Source organism: Natator depressus, chromosome 8 (assembly GCF_965152275.1).
Source record: "Natator depressus isolate rNatDep1 chromosome 8, rNatDep2.hap1, whole genome shotgun sequence".
Lineage (NCBI taxonomy): Eukaryota > Metazoa > Chordata > Testudines > Cheloniidae > Natator > Natator depressus.
Genome location: NC_134241.1, coordinates 88,504,124 through 88,528,922, shown reverse-complemented (window position 1 = coordinate 88,528,922; position 24,799 = coordinate 88,504,124). Strand labels below are relative to the sequence as shown.

General features: G+C 41.5%; 1 protein-coding gene across 2 annotated transcripts in view; it reads right to left on the bottom strand.

Annotated features, from left to right (window-relative positions):
* Positions 1-22,820, bottom strand: part of JAK1 (Janus kinase 1) — a 104,124-nt gene extending 81,304 nt beyond the window's left edge. For both annotated transcript variants that reach the window (XM_074961590.1, XM_074961591.1), the window contains exon 1: positions 22,566-22,820. The gene's annotated coding sequence lies outside the window, so the exon portion shown is untranslated. The remainder of the gene's footprint in view (positions 1-22,565) is intronic.
* Between the last annotated feature and the right edge of the window lie 1,979 nt (positions 22,821-24,799).

The window sequence follows — 24,799 nt, the reverse complement described above, 5'->3', positions numbered from 1 at the left end:
CCATTTTTAGAGAATCACCTTTTAGATTTTAAAGAATGCAGTTTAAATGCTAATGTTCCTATCAGTACTTCCAATCAGGTCAAATTGTTAATAAAAATATATCACCATATAAAAGCCCTTAAAACTCTTCTTACAACTGCTCCCCAATTATGGGGCAGAAGGAGCAGTGATTAAGGGAGCTTTAAGAGTGGAAACAATCCTGTAGGTTGCCTGATCCCTAAATACCTTTTACAAAAGGGTATTTGTCCTCTCCAACAGACGTACAAATTAACAGTTACAAACTCTTATAATTAGAAGATTTCCCTGTACTTTGTTCCACAGATGTGTGCTACAACATAAACCATCTTTGTAAGGTAAGTCTATGCAACTAAGTTCTACCAGTGCTTAGCTTTTTCTTAAACTTATCTTACTGAGCCTATGTTTGGCTCATTTAGTCCTGCAATCTTATGTGAATATGTACTTAATGAGTAGTTCCACTGACATCAACATGAGCAAAATTATTCATATGTGTGTTTATAGAACTGGGGCCATAGTTTGATCTTTCTCATATATTTTAATTAAACAAACCTTTGCTTTTTTAGTATGAGTAAGGATTTGTATAACTTTGGCAAGCCCTAAATCAGCTAGTTAGGACAAAATTAAGGTTAAAAAAAATGCCAAAACCCTCAGTCTTTCAAATTTACAAGAGAGTATAAATGTGTATATTTTCAGTCTGCTCAACGGCCAGTTAGGGATCATTCACAGGTAGTGTAGGGCTTGTGCCTTAAACTTGCAAAGTTATGCCAAAATCCTATCTGATCCCTGCAGACAAATTGCAGTGTATTTTCTGGTCCTGAACAGCTCAATTATATATTCTGAAAAGCAACTAATGCATATAGTTGTGGCTTCTTGTTAATTTTTTGAGTCTTATCAAAAAGAGGGCCAAATCCTGGAGGTGTCTTTAAACTACATCTAGTTTACCAACCAATTCAGTAAAATCAGTAATGATCTTCTGTCCATGCTTCAAACTGTATGGGCAATTAAGAGTTTTAAATGGAGGGAGGAGCTTGCTAGTTAGTTCTGGTAACATGATGGGCTATGCTTTAGCACCTAGGGTTTTCTAAAAATAAGATCATAGTGGTCCAAACTGCTAATGTTGCTAACAAATTACACATGGACTGTGAAGTAAATATAAGGTAACAGTCCTATTTGCAAATGTAAATTAGGCAGTTAGGCTCCTATGTCTTATTGAAGCATGGCACATAAGCCCCTAAATGCTTGTATCATTTGAAAATGGGACTTAGACTGCTAAGTCACTTATGCCTTGCAATGCTGAGCTGAGCAACACCTAAATACCTTTAAAAATCTGGTTCCAAGTGCCTAGCAAACCTATTTCCTCTTAATTCTTTTCCCTTTTCAAAACACTCTAATCTACTTCAATTAAACTTCAGAAAAAAGACTCAACCCTTTGACAGATATTTCTACCTCAGACACATTTTACAAAAGCCTAAGCTGCCTGACAAGGGTTTAATGGAAAGGCCAATTAAACATAACCTAAAATCTAATGACAGGTTTCAGAGTAGCAGCCGTGTTAGTCTGTATTCGCAAAAAGAAAAGGAGTACTTGTGGCACCTTAGAGACTAACAAATTTGCCAAAAAGTACTACTTTTTTTTTTTTTGCTAAAATCTAATGTTATGAAGAAATATTAGTCAACTTTTATAACTGATTTCATTATTCATATTTGTCTGATGCACTGTTCACTAAACTTAGCTGGTGACTTAATATCAAACTATGAGTTAAACTCTTCCCACCTGCATATAGGTGCAAGTATCACAGCATAGGTTAACTGCTAAATAGTATACGTATATCGTACAAATCAGTTACATGTTGTAGTAGAAGTTGACAATGTTATGTATAAGTTGGGCCCTACCAATTTCATGGCTATGAAAAATGTGTCACAGACCATGAAATAAGCCCTTCCCCATGAAACCTGATCTCCCCCTTGCTGATGGGAACACCCCAGTGAGGGGGATCCTAGCTGCAAGTCCCGTCTGGGCTGGGGAGGGAGAGGACTTGTCCTTCCCCTGCACGGCCACTCTCGGGGAGATCAAACCCACCTCGGAGTACCTTCCCCCTGCCCAGCCTCAGAGGTTCATGCAGCTGGAGGAGACTTGTGGAGGTGGGTCAGATATCCCCCTGCTCCTGGGAGGGCCACAGCTAGCGGGGCTCCTGGGTGTGAATCCCTGCTGGGCTGGGAGGGGACAGCTCTTGTCCTTCCCTTGCATGGCAGCTGTGGGGGGACAGATCAGACCCACTTCCGGGTACCTTTTGGGTTGGGACCCCCCATGCATACAACACCCTGAAATTTCAGATATAAACCACTGAAAATATGAAATTAACCGATTTTAAAACCCTCTGGCTGTGAAATTGATCAAAATGGACTATGAATTTGGTAGGGCCCTGTGTATAAGGGATGAAGAAGTCCTAACAACAGCCTGGCTGCACATAAATATAAAATATTTACCAGAGAAAATTTAAGAATTCTATTTCATGCTATCACTAGGAAGGGAGATCCTGTAAACAGGTTGGCAGGGAAGGGATTAACACACCATTTTGTGAGAGGGAAGACCAAAAGTACTGGACCTGTGTGAAGAGCTTTACAAGTTAGTAGGGCTAGGTTAGCCTTGTGGAACCAGTTCTGCCTAAGCACACAGAGAGTTAAAGGATTGCAGTCTTGTCTAGACACAGAAATGTCAGATTAATTTAAGTCATGGTTTTGCAGCTATTTAGCTAAACTCAGTGCAACTCTGTGTGGACATGTACATCTGTTTAAACCTAGCACACATCAGTTCAACTTGCCCTTGTTATGAAAACTAGACTTACATGATGTAAATGTCCACACACAAAGTTTGCACAGAGTTAGCTAAAGCCGTGCAAAACAACCTTTAACTAAACCAGTGCAACTTCTGTATTTAGCCCAGGGCCAAGTGTAGTAATGAGGAAGGATCTTTAGGAAGAGGACTGGAGCTGAAGAAAACTATAGGGATTCCTCCACTTCTTTAGAACTTAGCTAAAGCAAGCCACACTTTACCAGTACTTTAGCTGAGGGAAGCCCTGTTGTAGCTGCGTTTGATCACTAAAGAGACAGGACAGACTCAATATTTACCTTTCTGTTTCACAGTAAAGTTCACTGCAAAGGTGTATAAACTTCACCCTCCCTTCTTGCTCTAACCACCCTGTCATACATTAAGTGTATTTATTGTCAAATAGCTGTGGAACCATTTTAATGGCACAAATAATGCCAGATGTCTTACAGACAAGCATGAAGGCAAAACAAAGATAAGTGAATGAGAGAGCTTACAGTGTAAACCATGGTGTTGTATATTACTCCTGGGAGCATTCTGCGTACAATATTTTAAAATTCTGCAAAATTCTGCAAATTTTGTCAAAACAACACTACATAATCACACCAGTTTCAATTATTTTGGTAAATAATTTAAACCAGTTTCAATTATTTCAAAATACCTGTCAACAAGTATGTCTGTAACAATACAGACACACAAAATTTTCCCCAGGAGTAGAGAGGAACTAGGTTGTCCTAGGGGTTTCTTTAACTGTTTCTCTGTCGCCTTCCTCCCCAGAGCCCAGCGGGGGGCAGACACCCACAACCTCGCCCCCCCAGCCCACCCATGATGCCCCCCAGCCAATACCCCCCCCAAAAAAAACACAGCCCAGATACCCGAACCCCCCCCACTAGAGCCCAGCTGTGGGGGCCTCCCCTTTTGTCCTCCCCCTCCCCTGAGCCCATGGATCCAGAGGGAGAAACAGCCTGATGCTCAGTCCCAGGCTTGCAAGGAGTTTCCTGAGCACCGCCCACTCCTTCCCTCAGGGCGTGCTGGGAACTGCAGCTGCCAGAAACTCTCTAGGTCCTTCCTCCTCCCCCAACAGTGTCTTCTATGTGCAAGAGTTCTGCTGAGTCCAGTGGCCCCTAGCTGCACTGCAGCCCATTTCTGTGGGGGGAAAATAAATTCTGAGCACATGTTAATTTCTGCGAAATTCTGCATTGCACAGTGGCGCAGAATTCCCCCAGGAGTAGTATATTTATTCCTCTCAAAGGACATCCAGTTCAAATTTCCTTTGTCAAGAGACTTTTTTCAAATTGCTAAATCGAAAGAAGTCAAGCTGTGTGCTGCTGTCTCTTGGTATATAACCACAAGCAGATTCACTAACTGGAATATAGAGGAGCATTTTACTGATCTATCAACCAAAACAGAATTTTCCTCCTGCTAAGTGTATTGGCTCAGCAGTACTAGCAGGAGCAAAAATTCCTTTTTGTCAATAAACAGATATGACCATAAGGCAAACAGGGACCAGAGAGATGCTGAATAGGAATATGTTGGTTTTTAGAGTTATTTTTCTGACCATAGCTGCACTTTCTGGAAGACATGTGAACTTTGAGTATCCTCTAATGGTCAAGATTTTTTAGATATTAAGAGACTTTCTAAAAAAATCAATGTCTAATTTTTAAAAGTCAAATAAAAGGCAATTAAGCCATCCTTTGTCAGGGGGAGTCAGAGATTTTTGTCAGAGAGAGATTTAGTTATGAAGGCCATGAAGTCATAAGATTACATCAGAAGAATCTGAGTCCATTAGGAATGTAAACCACTCAAATAGAACTCATCACAGGGAGGGAGGGGAAGAAGTGTTATGCTATAGTTCTAGAACCATAGGTATATTTTTAACAATAAAGTCAAATGCTTATACCTATGTTACTCCATCTACAATCCTCAGGCCACCATATCAGGACAAAAAATGCCAAAGAGAAAATGGAGAAGTTGGGAAGGATTCTATGTTGAGTGAGAGTTGGAGGACAACAACTTGTTTTCCTCCAACTCTCACTCAATGGGAATGATCATGGAACGAGTGTGTTTCTAGTGGGGTTCTGCAGAGATCAGTACTAGCTCCGATGCTATTCAACACTTTCATCAGTGATTGGGAAATAAATATACAAACTGCCAATAAAACTTTGCAGATGACAGACTGCTGGAATGGTAAATGAGGACAGGGTAATAATACCTTGATAAAAAGAAAAGGAGTACTTGTTGTACAAGTACTCCTTTTCTTTTTGCGAATACAGACTAACACAGCTGCTACTCTAATACCTTGATAAGTAAGGCTCATGCAAAAAAAAAATGCATTTTAATCCAACCAAATGCAAAGTTGTACACCTAGGTAAGAACAAGGAATGCAGGCCATACCTACAGAATGCTGAAATAGCCTCTCATTCCCGACATGATTCAGTATTTCTACCACTTCCTGGCTAAACGTGAAAGACAAGGAGCATGTACAAAACTTATAACTTGGATTGAACAAATGCCTTCCTATAATCATAGCTGATTCATATATATTTGAAGGTTGAGTTTTCCTTTTTCTTATTGTGTAAGAGGCAATCCGCTTGAGTAAAGGCATATACCAGAGAAATGATTACAGTGTAAGTGGCTCCATGACATTTATGTGGCTTGGCAACACTGCGCAAACAGCAAACAATGCAGACGAACAGACCTCAAGATGAAGCAATCCAGTAGCACATAAAAGGGGACACATCTAGCTTAAGCACCTGACTAATGCCTTGTAAACAAATATGGCTTAGTCCAAACATCTATTTTCAGTATGATCTTAAACTCTGCTGAAAAGGGGAAACTGGTCATAAGTGACTTACGGATGCCAAGCAACAGCAAGTTGTTAGTATCATGCAGCTGCCCAAGTTCTTGACCTGCTATTTTAGTTTTATTGTGGTTCTATGTGCTGCATAATGTCTGTAAAAATGTGAGACTAAATTAGTCCTGTGAGTTTCACCTCCTGACAAACTCTGCACAGAGTCTAGGTCTGAATATCAAGACAAGCTAACTCAAAGGAAACAAAAGTTAAATCTGGAAGTGTCAAATTTGTTTCAAATGACTTTTCCAATCACAATTGACAAAACTGGATACGGATTTTCAAAAGTTGCATCTGGGAGGATGTACCAATACAACATCACCATTTCCTTGAAGGATACTTAAAATCAGAATAACTAGCAGTGAAGAAACAGAAGCAGCAAACAAAATGTCAATAATGAAACAATTTTGTGTACAAAGTCTTAATTCTCACATATGGCCCCATATAGGTCTTTATGGAAAGTGAGTAACAATACGTAAACATGGCATGTTATGCAACAAGTTGTAGAACTAATGATTTTTCAATCACTTTTTAAGATGAGTTAAGGGAAAGGTTAGGCTGTTAACTCCTCTGGTTAATAAACAACCAAATTTTATAAACAGATCATTACTATAACATAATTGGCTGAAAAGCCATGAATAACCATTTAAAGGTAACAAGCAAAAGGAGATAATTAAGCTTTTTTTTTTTTTAAAGCACGCCCTGACACACTGCCTCTAGCAACACTACATTATTTTCCTACAGTTGTCCCAAAATTGCTATGATGTCTCAGTTCAGGGCAACTGTCACACTACGGCATCCATCTTGTCTATGCTAGCATCACTGTGGTGTTACCATGCACAGGAGGTAGCAACAATGGAAAAATCTTAAGGGAGGAGGAAAAAAGCCTTTGATGACTAGAGAACTAGTGAAACTGACCAAGAGGCAAGAAAGTACAAATTGAGCGAGTGGAAAGGTTTTGGTTTTTTTTTAGTCAAGACTGTTTAAAACTTTGATACCTACTGAACACTTGGGACAATCTTAAGATTTAACATCCTTGCTTCTTTACTTAAGAGGATGAGGGGTTGGGTCACCTTAAGTCCTCCAGCAAAACCAGCTGCCAGGGAGGACCAGACTTTGCAGGCCATTTCTGTTATTTCCAAGATAAAAGACAATGGAGGAGAGTGGGGAGAATTTTAAGGCTTTCATACTGTTCATACATTTAAGCAAAAAAAAAAAAAAAAAAGCAAACCCCAATTTAAAAAATCCTTTGCGGGTCACCTTTAAACTGGGTGTCTAGCCTACCCCATCATCAATTCTCTAGTGAGATCACAAATAAGATAGCCAATTGCTTTTTGTATGTTATTTGCTTTTGTCTTGTCCTTATCACGTTTGCCTAATATGAAAATAAATCTTGGCATCAGTAAGGATTCCAACCAGCATTCTTGTAACAGCAGTGTTCTTCTTTCGCTTGAGGGGAAAAATAGACTCCTAGCATACTGCTGCTATGCAAACTTTGGTTATTTGTCATAGGTGTTGCAACTGAGGCAGGGGAAACAATAGCTCTGCCCAAATATAAGCTGTCTATGATAGATGCTCTTGTTTTAACTAACTTGCTTTTGAGTCAGAGCCCAAAATAAAGTATTGAACAGCCAATATATCAACAGGGTCTATGCTAGAAAATTAGGTTGGCATAATTACAACACTCAGGAGTGTGAAAAATCCACGCGCAAAGCGAGGTAATTAAGCTGACCCAAGTCTCCATGCAGACAGCACTAGGTCAATGGAAGAATTCTTCCATCAACTTAGGTACCGCCTCTCAGGGAGGCGGATTACCTATACCGACGGTAGTGTCTACACTGAAGCACTGCAGCATTGTAGCTGAGCCCCTGTAGCATTTCAAGTGTACACAAGTTCCAAGTCTCAGAGGGCATGTCTACACAGCAAGCCATATCCCGCAGCAGCGAGACTCAGGCTCACGCTAGAGCACTAAAAACAGATGTGTAGATGTTCGGTTTGGGCTTGGCTGCTGAAGCCCATCCGCTCCTTAGGCTTCAGAGCCTCAGCTCCAGCCCAAGCCCAAATGTCTACATAGCTATTTTTAGCGCCATACTGTGAGCCTGAGTCCGAAGACCCAGGTTCTGAGGCTCGCTGCTGCAGGCTCCTGCTTGCTATGGAGACCTATCCTAAGAAGCCCAGCTGTCAGTTCTGATACGTCAAAGGTTATGTAGAGGTACCTAGTTTCAGTCCTTCTATCCTACTCCACTGTCTCCAACTCAAAACAGGTTAAATAAAATAAGGTTAGCCACAGAACTTTACTGCAAGATAAAATCAGCACAACCAACCCAAAGGCTCATGCCAACTCTTGGTTGGGACTCTTGGGAAGAATACTGCTGTTACAGACATCCTTATATCACCTGTTCAGGTTAGGGTTCAGGATGACAAGGCATAGACGCTGACACGGTGGGTGCTCTGGGGCTGGACCATCCACAGAAAAAAAAAATAGTGGGTGCTCAGCACCCACCAGCCACCCGTCAATCAGTTGTTTGGCAGGCCTCACCAATCAGCTCCTCACTCCCTCTCCCCTTCCCCCTGTGCCTCCTGCCCACCACAGATCAGCTGTTTGGCAGGAGGGGAGGTGCTGGAGGGGGGAGGGGCAGGAAGAGGCAGAGCGAGGGGGGAGCGTACTTGGAGGAGGGGGTGGAGCTGGGGTGGGAACGGTGAGGCGGAGCCTTGGGGAGGGGGTAGAGTGGAGGCGGGAAAAGGCTGGGTGGAGGCGGAGCAGGGGCAGAAGGAGGTGGGGCTAGGGTGGGGTTTGTGTGTGGGGGGGGGGGAGACAGAGCAGGGGTGGAGCACCCTGGACGAAAGCTGAAAGTCAGCACCTCTGTCACAAGGAACCTCAAGTATATTAACTTTTGAAGGGTTACCACATGGTAGTAAGGGCACATCTTTTATTTCAAATTAAAATTATAAATCAACATTCTATTCCCTTTTTGCAACAGGATGAGTCTGATTCATCCTTTGTGGATTAGTCAACAAAAAATACAATTACAGTGGGACAGATATTGTTTTCCTGTTTGCTACAGTGGAAATGGGTATGGATTCATTATAAGAATTTCCAGATAATAAAAGTGAAGCAGTTTGAAAAATATAGTTTCACTTGGAACATTAGCAGGCTAGTTTTCATCAATTTAAGTTTAATGTAGGAGTTAGAGCATGGATGGGCAAATATGGCCTGTGGGCTGTATCCGGTACCATCAGGGCTTTGGATCTGGCCCACGGGATTGCCACACACACGCCCCACGCCACTCCCAGAAGCAGCCAGCACCACATCCCAGCGGTCCCTGGGGGAATGGGGGGGCCAGAGGGCTCCGTGCGCTGCTCTCGCCTGCAGGCACTGCCTGCCGCAGCTCCCATTGGCCGGGAATGGAGAACCACGGCCAAAGGGAGCTTCAGGGGAGGTACCCATGCGGAGCCCTCTGCCTCCCCCTTCTCCAGGGGCCGCAGGGATGTGGTGCCGGCCGCTTCCGGGAGCGGCCTGGGGCCAGGGCAGGCAGGGAGCCCGCGTTAGCCCCACTGCACGCTGCTGCCACCCCGGAGCCGCTCAATGTAAGCGGCGCCAGGCAGAAGCCTGCACCCCAAACCCCTCCTGGCACCCTGAATCCCCTGCCGCACCCTGCACCCCTCCTGCACTGAGCCCCCTGCCGCACCCCACACCCTTCTTGAACCCCAACCCCCTGTCCTGAGCCACCTTGTACGACCCGCACCCCTCCTGCGCCCCAACCCCTTGCCCTGAGCCCCTTCCTGCACACCACACTCCCTCCCGCACCCCAACCCTCTGCCCCAGCTCTACATTCATGGCCCTGCATGTAATTTCCCCACCCAGATGTGGCCCTCAGGCCAAAAAGCTTGCCCACCCCTGAGTTAGAGGATGATGATTAATGACTACCACTAATCACTTATTTTAATAAAAGATCTCAATTCCCTGTAAATTCCTACTATGCCAGTTGTCACAATGGGTGAACAATTGGTACTACCCTCTACAATCCCTTCTCAGAATAGTTCTGCTAAAGTGATCAACAATGAAATGGCAGTGATACCTGAGTTAACATTAGGGTTCAGAGTCACTAATCATTTGAACAACAGTAGTTGTTAGAGGCCACAACAGTTCAGGGCTCTACCGCAGTAGACATGGCACAAACATATATAGGGCCCTACCAAACTAGCGGCCATGAAAAACGCATCACAGACCATGGAATCTGGTCACCCCCCTCCCGTGACATCTGTGAAATCAGATTTCATGAGGAGACCAGCATTTCTCAAACTGTGGGGTCCCGACGCAAAACTGTGTTGAAGGGGGGGTTGGTTGTAAGGTTATTTTAGGGGCGTCATGGTATTGCCACCTTTACTTTGCTGCCTTCAGAGCTGGGCAGCGGAGAGCGGCAGCTGTTGGCCAGGCGCTCAGCTCTGAAGACAGCACCACCGGAAGCAGCAGCGCAGAAGTAAAGGTAGCAGTACCACAACCCTCCCTACAATAACCTTGCAAACACCCCCCTGCCCATTTCTTCTTGGGTCAGGACCCCTACAATTACAACACTGTGAAATCTCAGATTTAAATAGCTGAAATCATGAAATTTACTATTTTTATGTATTTTTACTATTCCTATGACCGTGAAATTGGTAGGGCCCAAAACATATAGTATAAGATAGTCCCTGCCCCTCAGAGCTTCTGGGTGTTAAAGCTCCCAGTGGGAGCTTTCCAACATCAATTACAGTCAAGCACCTAGCTCCCACTGGAAACAAAAACAAGAGAAAGGTGCCTAAGCCTGTCAGACAGTCAGTGTAAGGAGAAAAAGGCAGAGAGGAGAAACGCTGCAGAGCTAAGATCAGAACATAGGTCTTTCGACTCCCCCGCCAAGAATTAACGTTCCATTGGTAAGCAGAGGATTCAGTCCACACCTATTTCAGGTGTTTCAATCAGTATGCAGACTCAGAGAGACCAGAGCTACATCTGTTCATAATCTTAAGCTTAGTTAGAAATTTAACTTTTTAAAACTTAAATAGGTCAGAAGCCAGAAACATGGTACGACATACCACTGAATACTGCACAAGCCAAGTCCAACAGCTTTCACCTCCCTCCCCTTTAAGTAAATCACCACATTCAAATGAGTAAGATTCCAAACACTTAAAGCACAAAGTTATCAACTGTCAGTACCTGTTGTGGTTTTGTTAGCCTGCTACAGCGTATTACTTGTTTAACACCTAGTTAACATTAGGCTGTTCTTGCTATTTTTGGAGCTCAGCAGCAGCAGAGCTGGATTAGAACTGTGACCTGTTGTTCTGGGTCACTGGGGTTTCTTTCTCTGCTATAAGCATTTTTAGCAAAAGTGAGTATCTCTTATATCAACATGGAAAAACTAATATCCATTTAGGTGAAAGAAAATATAATGTTCTTATCCTTCAATGGGCATTAGAGTCACTGGATCCTGTGTAAACATTCCCTTTGAATCTTTAAGGGCCAGTTTCAAATATGTTCCTGTCATAAATATAAAGGGAAGGGTAAACCCCTTTAAAATCCCTCCTGGCCAGAGGAAAAATCCTCTCACCTATAAAGGGTTAAGAAGCTACAGGTAACCTCGCTGGCACCTGACCAATGAGGAGACAAGATACTTTCAAAAGCTGGGAGGAGGGAGAGAAACAAAGGGTCTGTGTCTCTCTGTCGGTATACTGCTTTGCCGGGGATAGAACAGGAATGGAGTCTTAGAACTTTTAGTAAGTAATCTAGCTAGGTATGCGTTAGATTATGATTTCTTTAAATGGCTGAGAAAAGAATTGTGCTGAATAGAATGACTATTTCTGTCTGTGTGTCTTTTTTGTAACTTAAGGTTTTGCCTAGAGGGATTCTCTATGTTTTGAATCTAATTACCCTGTAAGGTACCTACCATCCTGATTTTACAGAGGTGATTCCTTTACTCCTATTTACTTCTATTTCTATTAAAAGTCTTCTTGTAAGAAAACTGAATGCTTTTTCATTGTTCTCAGATCCAAGGGTTTGGGTCTGTGGTCACCTATGCAAATTGGTGAGGATTTTTACCAAACCTTTCCCAGGAAGTGGGGTGCAAGGGTTGGGAGGATTTTGGGGGGGAAAGACATGTCCAAACTACGTTTCCCAGTAAACCCACTTAGAGTTTGGTGGTGGCAGTGGATATTCCAAGGACAAAGGATAAAATTAATTTGTACCTTGGGGAAGTTTTAACCTAAGCTGGTAAAAGTAAGCTTAGGAGGTTTTCATGCAGGTCCCCACATCTGTACCCTAGAGTTCAGAGTGGGGGAGGAACCTTGACAGTTCCTATCAAATAAAAAAACTGCAGTCAGTACCCCCACTCATTTGTTTTCACTGGCTTCTCAGCCACTTCCTCCCTTAGTTCAGCATAATTTGAATTTTGTCTGCTAACTTAATCCTATAACTTCCCACCCTTTCCTTTCCCTCATTTTATCTGCAGAAAAAGAACAGTCCCGCAAAAGACACCTATTAAAAAGATCAAAAAGTGTTAACAGATTACTTATGATACAACTCATCTGAATAAAGAGATTTATATTCATGTCAATGTTGGCATCAGAAATATCCAGACAAGTACCAACTGTGACAAAAACAAGCTATTATAATGGAGGATGACAAAAGCAAGATATGAAAAGTGACTCATTTTGTATTGCTCTAAATGGAATTTGTTCTTCCAATTATTTCTTCCAACTTAACATTTCTTTTCTATTAGTTATTTATTAGATAGCTTACGACCCTACTTAGCCAATCAGAGACAGCAGGGCTTTGGAGCGGAGCCCGGAGCTGGAGCACAGAGCAGTGGAGCTGCAGGTTTTTGCCTCCCAGAGCTGGAGCAGAGCCGGAGCACAGAAAATCTTGACTGCTCCACTGTTCCAGTTTTTGGGGGTTTTTTTTTTTTCATTTTCAATCCAAAATGAATGATATTTAGCAAGAAAGTCCTAAAGGTGACAAAAAGTTTCAGATTGTATAAAAACTGATATTAACAGCTACTTTACCACTTTACGTAAAGTGTCACAGTTATTCTCACTTCAGCCAAAATCAAGATTTAATGTATAGATACAAAATTACAAAGTTTTTTGGAGATATGTTTTATTAAAGAATCAGATAATTATCAGACTTCCAGCAACACTGCAGACTGCTCCCACTCTTGTGCCAAGGTTAGGCGAGTACGTACTCACATAGATTAGTTAGATTAATATGTGTTGATACTTCTTTTGTAAGGGTTGATCAATGAGACGCGCTGATTGCTGTGATTACGGAAAAGTGTGACGCAAGACGCAACATTTAAGATATCACAAACAGGTATATTACAAAAAAAAAGTTTTTGTTTATTGCTATATTAAGATACCGCAAGAGATATTAACCACTTAAGCTCATTTCTCACACGGGCTCCTGTTACTGGTACATGTGTTCATTTGTACATGGTCCTTTATCACTCTGGCGGACTTATTTTATGTGTCATCTGTTCAACGGTCTTTTGGTAGCATTGTTTGTAATTTTAAATTTGCTGAAAAAGTTGCATGCAGCAGGCATATAAATATACAGTAAACATTTTTGCATAAATTAGGAGTGATTTCTGTGATATATCCAGAGGGACTGGAAAATGTCCAACACAACTTTGGGCGTGAATCCTTAGGTCATTTTAAGGAAAAACATTTCTGTAAAATTCTTCCTAAGGCAGCTACAGTCCCTTCAAGGAGATGATGAAAAGTTATTTTCTGATTAATATCTCAAAAACGCTTTAATATAAAGTAATGAAATTATGTCTGTGTCTTAGCGTTAGTATGTGCTACCATATTACATTATCCAAAATTATTTAAACCATAGGCATCCCAAACTGGCGGTTGGTCATTTTTATTTCATATTTCAAGAAAGGCTTGTCGTCGACTGCCCCTGGCTACGAGTGGTAATATTATGTTCCATAATAAGTTAATAATTTTTGGTTATTTATTACATTTAAAATTTATGGTTCCAATATTGAAAAATAAGTAAAATTGTTTGTATCATTCTAAGCATCTAAGCAGATTAAAATTTTTAAACCATTTTCTCAGAAATGGTTAATTATACAAAATAAATTAAGAGTACCATTTTAATGCATGTTTTATCTGTTAAACAGTCGAAGATTTAAAAAATATTAAATAAAATTGGCCCAGTCCCCCCCAGTTCACGATGCCTGTAGTTTAAATAATTTTATTTGAATGATTTTTGTACGACAGAACGTTGGAAATAAACTTTAAAGGGAAAGCAGATTCAAATTGCAAGCACAGTCCTTTTAGTAAGGAGCAAATTTTCAGAAATATGTTTTTCCTTCATTAGGTTGGAAACATTATACAAGTTAGAATCTGTTATTTGCTCTATCGTGTATAATGTTTCCAGCCTGATGAAGGAAAAACATATTTCTGAAAATCTGCTCTCTTTACTAAAAGGACTGTGCTTGCAATTTGAATCCGCTTTCCCGTTAACGTTCATTTTGAACCTTGTAACGTGTAGCCTCATTACTTCCCAACAATTAATGTTGTAGAACAGCGATAGCACGTACTAACACTACGGCACATACCAAATTTCACTGATATCTATATTAAAGTGTTTTTGAGATATTAATTAAAAAGTTGGAAAATATTTCAAATATTTTACAGCAAAATTTCATAAGTACTAACTTGCAATTTATAAATAAAAATTTATATTAAAAATACTTCTTACTTCATTAAAACTGCAAGAAACATGTTAAAATATTAAAATATACTTTAATCATTTTGTGTAAAAAGAAAATGCAATCGTTTTTGTCCAGAAAATCCAAAATAAATTTGAAGTACCTTAAGTGGTTAAGATATCACAAGCAGGTACATTATAAAAAAAAAAAAAGGAATGCTTTTGTCCATTGCTTTTCGAAGATCATAACAAGAAATATTTGGATGCGGTAGCAGCACAAGAAGATTTGGCCATGGCTTCAACCCAAAAAAAAAAAAAAAATCAAATCTGCCTCCCCAATGATTGATAGCTGATTTACAGAAAAGGATCTCAACGACGTCTTTACTTTTGAATTTGAAAAGCCCAAATTTGGGCTTTTGGGAAAAGCAAAGAAGAAGTCAGCAACATGCAAGGTGGAAGAGGAAGTGAATGGCGAGCTCAAACCATGTAGCTTCAGGACAAGTGAAGCGAGTGCCGAGAAAAGTTTCAACCTTTGGCGGTATGTAAAACGTAACCATCCTGAAAACTTTGTGGCTCTGGTTACAAAAAAGGACCAGGAAGATGAGGCAAAACAGAAAGCTGACATGTCTAAACGACATTCATCTGGCTCTTTGAAAACTCCTGGAGAAAAGATTTTTTGTGGAGCTTCATCTGAAAAGAAACCCAAAATTCAGCAAACAAAACTTGACTTATATTTGAAGTCCTCAAAGGTTACAGACACCACGGATGCCAATACTTTCTGTGAAGGGCTGATGGAAATGGTTTGCCTGAGCTTAACACCGCTCACTACTTCAGGCTAAAGAACAAAGGATTCCAAAAAATTGCAGGTGAAATGGGTCAGCAGCTTGGCATTTCGAAGGGGCACGATGCGGTTCGTCATTTACTTGTCAGCACAGCTGAGTCTGGTCGCGAACAGCTCAAGAAAGCTTTGGATCAAAAATTGTGCTACCTGAAAATGGATGCCGCAACCCGTGGAAACAGAAATTTCCTTGCAATCAATGCTCAGTACTACGAAGAAGGAAAAGAAAGCTGGTAAAAACACTGGACATAATCGACACTGAAGGGCGTCACAATTCTTCGTACGTGAAAAATCAAGTAAAATCAAGTAAAAACTATTTTAGAAAAATTTGGGATCAGTGAAGTGCAAGTGCTGAGCATCTGCATTGACAATGCAGCAAACATGACATATGCCATCAAAAATTTCAGTGAGGACAATGAAACCATTTCTACCTCTGAGAACAGGGATGTGGACAGAACTGAAGCTATTTTGCCTGATGAAGGAACTAAAGGAATGGATGAAATCAAACTCAACATGGATGCTGCTGCGCAATGCGACCCTAGCCTCATACTTCCAACATGGCTTCATGAGGACGACTGAAAAGTCCAACTGATGAGGTGTGGTGGTAACACTCTTCAGTTGGCAATCTGGGATGGACTAAACAAAGAACATGTGAAAAAATTTCTGGCAAAAATCTGACAAGTCATTGTCAAATTACGAACACCAAGTATTCGAAGTGTTCTGCTTGATCTACATGGGGTAACTCAATCATTGGATACTGTGACTCGTTGGGGTTCAACATTTTGTGATGACTGATCGGCTTCTCATTTTTCAAGCTTACGGTGAACAACTGGCTGCTGCTGGAACAAGAGAACTCAAGTTAACAAAAGCTGAATGGGACAAAGTGAAGAACCTGCAAGACCTCTTGGCAAAACAAAACCAAGCAACCGTGAATCTTCAAGCTGTTGATGTAACCCCGGGAGTTTTAATGAAGGAATAGTGAAAACTGTCAAAATTCCTGCAACAAAATGGTGGACAAATTGCAGAAGGAATTCTATCCTCCATGCAGAAACGCAAAGAGAAGCTTTTTGACAATATTCATTTCCTTGCTGATGTTTATGTTGACCCATGGTATCGGATTCTTCTTACCTCAAGGGAAATACCAAAGGCAAAGGAAGGACTCCTTGATATTGCTGACTGGAAAAACAAAATCTATTGCTACATTTGAACTCGGCGAAAGAGGTTGAAGAAAACTGAACACAACGAAAGGAGTCATCCACAATCAAATTTGCGGTTTCGGAAAGTTCACATCCTTCAGAAATAGCAGGCTGTTCTCAAACTTCCGTCTCCACTCTGAACTTGTTCGACCATCCATCCCTGAAACGTCTTCAACCATCACAGGGAAATGGAAATAATTCAAGCACCAATTCTTCAGAAGATGACGCCTTCGAAAAGAAATTGGATAAAGAAAGACGCCGGCGAGTTTCTGCGATTCATAATTGTAATGAAGATTGTGAGGCGATGGAGTCTATTGGTAGGCTAAAAGTTAAGTCTGTTTTTGAGGCAATTCACAGCTACCCACACAGCATTCAGGCTGCCTGTAGAATTGCTTAGAGCATACCAACAACTCAAGCTAGTGCAGAGCGATGTTTTCAGCTTTAAAGTTAATTTTAAATTATTTGCGGCAGGCTATGAAAGACTACTTGATTGCTGCAATAATTTTTTACCGAATGAATTATGAATTATTCTAGTTTGTATCATTGACATTTAAATTGTTTTAAAAGTCTGAATAAAAATGTTTTTTCAAAATTACAGTATGCACTTTTTAATTTAGTTAAAAATTAATTTGATTCGGAGTGCAGAGTCTGAGCGGAGCTGGAGCAGTCACTATTGGTGCCGGAGCTGAGCTGGAGCGGAGCAATTCAAAAAACCGGAATAAGAGACACCTTGTCAATCTGATTTTTTTTTTTTGTCAGTTTCCTAATTATTCTAAAAAAGTCTCCTAGTCTGTGAAAGACTCATATAACTAGACAAACAGAAGGAAATGTTGACAGTGACCATATACAAACTACTGTCAAAACCACAAAGCAATTTAATAGAATAATTTTTCCTATAATTTTTCATTTTTAATAACTGTAGGTATTGTAACAGCAAGTTTAAAAAGAAAAGTCTGTGAATTTTAAAAAAAATCTTTTGTCCCTTTGACTATTTTACTCCTGAGTTCTCAAAATCCTACCTCTTGAGGTTCAGGTACCTCTTCTTTTGTTTGTTCTAGTCTCCTAGTAAGATGGATTTTGGTATCCTTCAAGCCCTTTAAAAATCTTTATTGTTGAACAGAGCAAGCAGAAAGCATTATAACTATCTGAATCATATGTCAAAACAGTAAAAGCAATTTGCTCTAAATGCAGCAAGTGTTTGTTTGCTATTACCCAGACCTGAAAAACCTTAACTGCTTCCTGAGTACTCTAGAGATTTTATGATTGTGAATACACCAAGGATTTTATTATTGTGTTAAAGCTTATATTATTCCTGTAAGGAACCACAACTTTTGGAGAGGAAAGGGAAGAAAAGCTCAAATGCTGCCAATTTATCATTCAAAGGATTATCTTCTCCTCCACATGCACACAGCTCCTTAATACTGAAGGGCAAATATACTTCCTACTGTTCATTAACTACTAATAGATGAGGTATGGGGCCAGAACCAAGACCATGGATCCAAACTCCTTTGAGATCAGCATCTAAACTTTGCAGCTCAGGCTCCTCTCTATAAATTAACTCTTTTAGTTTGTAAACCTGCTTTTTAGCTCACTGGTATTCTTCATGAAGCCTAAAACCTATTTTGTCATGTTTTCAGTGTAAAATATGTATATCACATCCAGCCTGAGCTGGAGGAATGATCAAACTTACAAATATAAATTGTGTGTGTGTGTGTATATTTTTAATTTTTTTTTTTTTTTTTTTTACCACCTGTACTTACCAAAATAATCCAAACACTTTGCTGTTTAGAAAAATTCAGAATAAGCTCTGAGGTAGAATGTCTGAGGACTCTCTTATGGAGTTTCTCCACGATTCTGTGGAAGGGGTGGGGAGGTAGTACTATCCCTAATAAGCTGGAGAGCCCACCCTCAAACTGGCAGAACCCCAAAGACCTGCATGGATTCTACTGGATTTGGTTCAACACTGGATCTGACCCATGGCACCCTTCATACATCCCCACCAAACTGTGGCAGCATGGTGATCCAGGAATCCCTTTGGAGTGCGCTTCAAAAAAAGAATGCAGCTTAAAGTTTTTGAAGCTGGGGGGAGGAGGAGGTAGGGAGATATGTGCATCCCTCCTACTCTTCCCTCTGTGTAGACCTCAGATTCCAGAATCTCCCTATAAGGCCTTGAAGACAGTATTGTGGTGGTGGCTTATACTTCCACACAGGAAGGGGGAAGCCTGTGCATGGATTTGAGAGAGATCCAGGCACTAGTTTGCAACACTATAAAATGCACTAACATTTCTATAGTTTTTACAAATTTCATTTGATCACAGCACAAACAGTCTTTGTGAAAGCACCTTTCCCAGTAAGCGTCTTCCACTCATCCAATAAAGAACCCTATGTAACTGTAACTTTCATTCAGCCTAGATGTGTGGAAAATACTTCCATTGGAAGTATGCAAGAGTATTAGAAACGTTATTGTGGATTTCACCTTCCTGAAGTAAACAAAAGGAGACTAATAAAACAAGGATTGGTTTGACTTCAAAAGTTGTCACCTCTTTTCATAATATGTCAAGAAAAATTCCCAATAAAAACTTTGTTTGTTTTTCATTTTGTAATTTAGACACCAGTTTGTTTTCCTATTATGTACTTATGTGGGGGTTTTTACTTCCTGCATTTTAGCACTATTTTAATAAAGACCATAAATAAATTAATATGGAAATACTCAACTGTTCCCAAAATCTGTTAATACACCTCTACCCCAATATAACACAATCCGACATAACACGAATTCGGATATAACGCAGTAAAGCAGCACTCCGGGGGCAGGGGGCTGCGCGCTCTGGTGAATCAAAGCAAGTTCGATATAACGCGGTTTCACCTACAACACAGTAAGATTTTTTTTTGGCTCCCGAGGACAGGGTAGAGGTGTACTTCTAATTTCAGAATCAGATTCTCTTTTAGAACCATATTTTAATATTAGTTACTTTTAAAGAGGATTCATATCTTATTCTTTGAATACTAAGATTTCTTGAATTTAATGAAATTAGAGATTCTTTCCAGTTTTAAACATGTTTATATTCTTCAGTAAGTTATTTAAACTGTTTAACACTTTGATTGTTTAAGCACAGTATAGTAAGCTTTTTCTAACCCCTCCCAAGAAAAACTCCACGATTTGTGGACTTGCTCTGTACAAGATTAACAAATTCTTCTTATAAGAATCTGATGAAATGCCTTGCAAATATTGTGAATCCCAACTGGAAAGTAGATGGCATTCGCAAAATAGAAAGGGAACTGTGGGAATATGTGTGCAAATGATATTTTAATATTCCACATTTGATAGCAGTCTAATCTTATTTATGACACAAGAACCATAAATTCTTTTTCTGATCTTCCAAAGTTATTTCAATGCATTTACTGCTCCAGTCTAGTTAATCTGCTTTGTATTTATAGCAGCACGTACCATGTAATGCCATCTAGTACAAACTGAGCTCAAGGTGCAATTTCCTCCACACTTAAAAAGTGCCTGGAGGAAGTGCCTACCACTCCCCATATATGGTCACAATAGAACTTAGTGCACACTGTCCACTAGTGATTAAGCGGCATCTAAGATATGTAATGGTACTTAACCAGAGTCAGGGAACTTGTACTTTGATTTTGCCCCAAAGAGCCTGTATGAAGTCTCTTGTACAGAAAATGTAATTTGTCAAAGCAAGCCTCTGGAGTTAAAATTAAAAAAAGCTGAAAAACCTCAATCAAAATACCTTCTCAAATGTAATGCTTAGCTCAGCACAAACCCAAACTCTCTGAATGCCGGCTTAGTTGTGGGTTGGTTGTATCCTCCACATTTTCAGGGCCTGAAGCACTATTTCCGTGGCATCTGTAAGCTATGCAGGACTGAATCTCCTTATTACCCAAACACCCAATTTTTCAAACAAAGGATTCTAATGTACGCTGAAACCTTCATAAGACTGGTACTATTTGTAACCAGACTGAGTTTAAGCATGTTTCATATTGAAAGACTGCTGTGTAGTCTCTGTTCTAGTCCCACATATACTTAAGCATGGGGATTGACCTATTTTAGTAAATATTTTACAATTAATCATTTTCTACGTCTGCAGTCTATTACTAGACTCTGAGTACATATATTTTTTAAATAGTCTCCTCCTGACTTGACTGTAGTGTTTATACTGCTAACACTGATAGTTAATTCTGTTAGATGTTTGGGGTGCAGGTACTTGGCTGGGGCTGAAGATCAGATGTGATGTGCCAGTTAGGCAATTCACCCATTCTATCTCAATGCTTGCCCAACAAGAGCTAGTTCGGACACTTTATAGTTACTGTCTTTAAAATGCACAATAAACTAGAGATTATGAAGGGTGCCAGGAGAGAGCATCTTCTCTTTAACCAAAAAAAGAGGTACAACACTGGCAGTGACAATGCTAACTCGGGCCCAATCCTGCAAACATTTTGTAAATAGCATTTGCCAGACCTGGTCCTTAGTCTGCACAAGTAAAACCAAAACTAAAAATAATCATGTTTCAAAGTATTTGGCTTCATTTACCTAAAGTAAACTATGCCCAAAAAAAACACCACCAGCTGATGTTGTGGAAGACCTGTGATCTTGAAATTAGTTAATGTGGGTCCTTTCTGGCTCGTGCATCTCCACCAAGAAATTCTTGCATTTGTAAAATTTTACTCCAGCTCGCATCAACAAGCATTTTTGTCTTCTTTTTCATAGCTTTGGTTCATCTAACAGATTTTTAAAAAAATTCTTTAAAAAATATTCAGCTATTGCACTTTAAATTCACCCTACCTTAATCTGAATTAACTTTCAAGTGTAGACAAGCCCTGAGTATCACAAGGAACATATTTTGTGAGCAAAAAGGTGCCATTTTTACACATCTTTCCTCACCATAACACTACTTTTAGTACTAATGAGCACTTATCAGGATTGCACTATTTTGTATCTTCCAATGACAATAAACTGTACTGATACTTTTGCAGAATATAATTTTGCACTTTAGCATTGTAATGATTTGATTATTCCTGTGGACAGAGAATATAAACTGTTTTCTTAAATGGAATTTCAACACTTTAAACTACCACAACCTGTGACATGAAGTAGCAAATTTAACAGGTTTTTCCAACATCACTATACATGGCATCAAACAGAAAATTAACTGAGTGTGATGGGTGTCAACATCTCAGAGATGGGAAAATTTATGTATTGCCAACATTACCAAGATTCCTGCCCACAAGAATTTAGAGATATAGACTTTAACAGGTTGCATTTTCTTATCAAAACTTCTAAACTCAATGTAAAAATGTCACTTTTTAGGGTGCACTTATAGTCAGTCAAGCGTTGAGTCCCTTGTGAGCTTCCACCTGGACCACCTATTCCTTTCTGCAAAGAACAGTTCCTTTTTCCTACTTCATGCCTAACATTTCAACTTGTATACTTCCTTGTTCTGATACACCTAGCCCTTATTATGGTGGCTTGTCTTCTAAGTCAATATTTTCCAAGAGTTACAGCTTGCTTCCCCGTCCACCCACCCCAAACGTTCCCTAAAGTACACATCTGCAAGGTATAAAAATCGAGTCCAGATCAACTGTTTTAAGAACAACTGCAATAAGTACCAAACACCCAGGACGAATTATTCTTGTATGTTTATGCATACCCTACAGAACTGGGGCAGGGGCGAAGTTTGATCCTTCTCACTGCATTCTGGTTACTGGGATGTGCGAAAACTAGCACGACTAATCAGATGGGGGGGGGGGTGGCTTGCCTCAAATACAACCGCCTGGAGAACACAGGATGTTCTTGCACGATATAAACAGGATGTCAGCCATAGCGCTTCTGGCTGGGCTGTGAAAATCCAAATTGCAAAGGCAGCTTTTTTGAGGGGGATGTTTAACTCTTGATCTCCCGTCTTAAACTCAAGGCCACACCAAAGCCCCTTGCCGCCCAGCGCAGCCCCGCTCCTGCGCCGCCGTCCCCCCCGCCCCCAGCTCTGCGGCCCCCTAGCTGGCGGTTCGCTCTGTCCTGGGCTCCCCCTACACCGCCCTGCCTGGGCTTCCAGGGGCAGCCCGCGCGGCCCGGGGGGCGCCCAGCTCATCGCACCCGGCCTCAGCCGCGCTCCGCTTCCCGGGCTCACTCACCGCTTCCGCGTGCGGCTTCCAGGCGGCGACGGCAGAGTGGCTGGGTGGGGGGGGGGTTGGGGGAGCCCGGCCGCCCCGCTTCGCTCACTCGCTGCCCGGCATGGCCCCGGGCCGGAGGGGCTCCCTGTCCGTGGGCGCTCGAGGCGACGGGAAGAGCGAGCAGCGCTGGCTCCGTGGCAGCCTTGTCTCCTCCTGTCTCAGCGCAGACAGCTCGCTCCAGTCTCAGGCTGTCCAGCGGGGCCTGCGCATGCGCACGGCGTCTGTTCCCCCCTCCACTGCCTTAAGGTGGACTGGTCCTTTCTTCCTGTGTCCCCCCCCTCCGCCCCTTGTCGCCTTCCGCCGGGGGACAGACCCTCGGCCCCCACCCTCAGCCCGTGGGGGATGGAGGGACACCAGCCGCCGCCGCCTGGATCGCCCGCTGCGGGGGGGCAGACCCCGGAGCCTCAGCCGGGACACTCCCGCAGATGGCGGCCACCTGGCTGTCCGCCTCTAGGGGCAAGGGGCCGCCGAAGCAGCTATAAGGAGCCCCCGGGCGTTACGTGGCGTTTGCTGAGGGCTGGCAGGGTGCTCGGCGCTGAGCACAGCACGGGAAGCGATATGGGGGCTGCCCTGGTGGGCTTTGCAATGGAAGGCTGGTCCCCCAGAGACCAAAGAGCCTTGCGTAGCAGCACACGAGAGGAGCAGGGAGATTTCTGAGCTCTAGGGTTGCGTATTTCCCGCACAGGAGGTTGGTTTATCAGGTGCAGCAATTGAGTCACTAATGCCCAAGAAGTCACTCCATACAATTCAGCCTGAAATGCTCTGATAGGGGAGCCTTCCAGCGACATCCTACTTCAAGAAGGAAAGGTGGGAGATGGGGGAAATGGGGGTTGGTAAAGGTCGGAAGGTAACAGGACAGAAAGATCTGACAAAGAGAGGTTGCTAAAGATAGCTTATTACAAAATAGCCTAATAACAATTATGGAAGCAGGGCTGGAAGGAACCTGGAGAGGTCATCTAGTCCAGCCACCTGCAGTTAGGCAGGACCAAATAAACCAGACCATCCCTGGCAGTTGTTTGTCCAACCTGTTCCTAAAAACCTTTAGCAATGGGGATTCCACACCCTCTCTTAGAAGCCTATTCCAGTGCTTAACTATCCTTTTAGTTAGATAGTTTTCCCCTAATATTTAACCTAAATCTCCCTTTCTGGCGCTGCAGAGTCAACTCCATTGCTTTCCTTTCAGTGGACATGGAGAGCCAGTGACCACAATCCTCTTTATAACAGCCCTAAACTTATTTTTATCATTTTTTTTTTTTTGCTATCCTCTGGCCTCTTTCCAATTTATCCACATCTTTCCTAAGGTGTGGTGCCCAGAACTGGACACAATAATCCATCTGAGGCCTCACCAGTGCCAAGTACAACACAGGAATATTACCTTCCAAATACAATACTCCTGTTAATACACCCCAAAGTACAATGAAAAGGTGCTCAATTGAATCGGTTTATAAGTTGCTCAGATTCCAGAGAGGTGGGTTTGATGTAAAGACCTAGACTGATAAGCTAAGATCCTACAAGTCATTCCATGCAGACAGATCCCCACCAAAGTAATCAGGGCTCTCTGCAGACAAATGGGTCCACCCACCTGGAGCACCTTGCATGATCTGGGCCATAGCAAGAATTTGTTCAAGACAAAGTGTCATTTTTAAAATGGAAAATACAGCCAAAGTGGTGTTAATAGGATAAAACTCAAACTCTGGAAAGTAAGATGGAAGATAAAGTGACATTTAAAAAATCAATATGCAAAGATACAAAGCAAAAAAGTAAATAAAAAAACAAGAAGCTCATAAGCAAGTCTGTGCATTTGCTAGACCACCAGGTGACACAGAGGACAACTGAGTATAAAGAGATTTTTCAGACAGTTGCATAAGTCTTTACTACAGCCAATGATGAGGAAATGTTGCTGTTTTCACAATTACAGAAGTGTAGATACTAGTAAAGATAGATTTATCAAGGAGATCAAAGAGTATATTGAGAAATTAAATGGCCTAAAGCACCCAGGTTAGATGGATTGATCCAAAAATTCTTGAAGGAACTGAAGAATGTAATATCTGAGCTTCTGAAAAAAGCTCTTGAAGGAACTGAAGAATACAACATCTGAGCTTTTGAAAAAAACACACCCTATCATTAGGACCAGGACTGGGAAGGACCAACACACTGTACTCCTAACAATCCCTAAATCCTGAAAACTAAGCTGT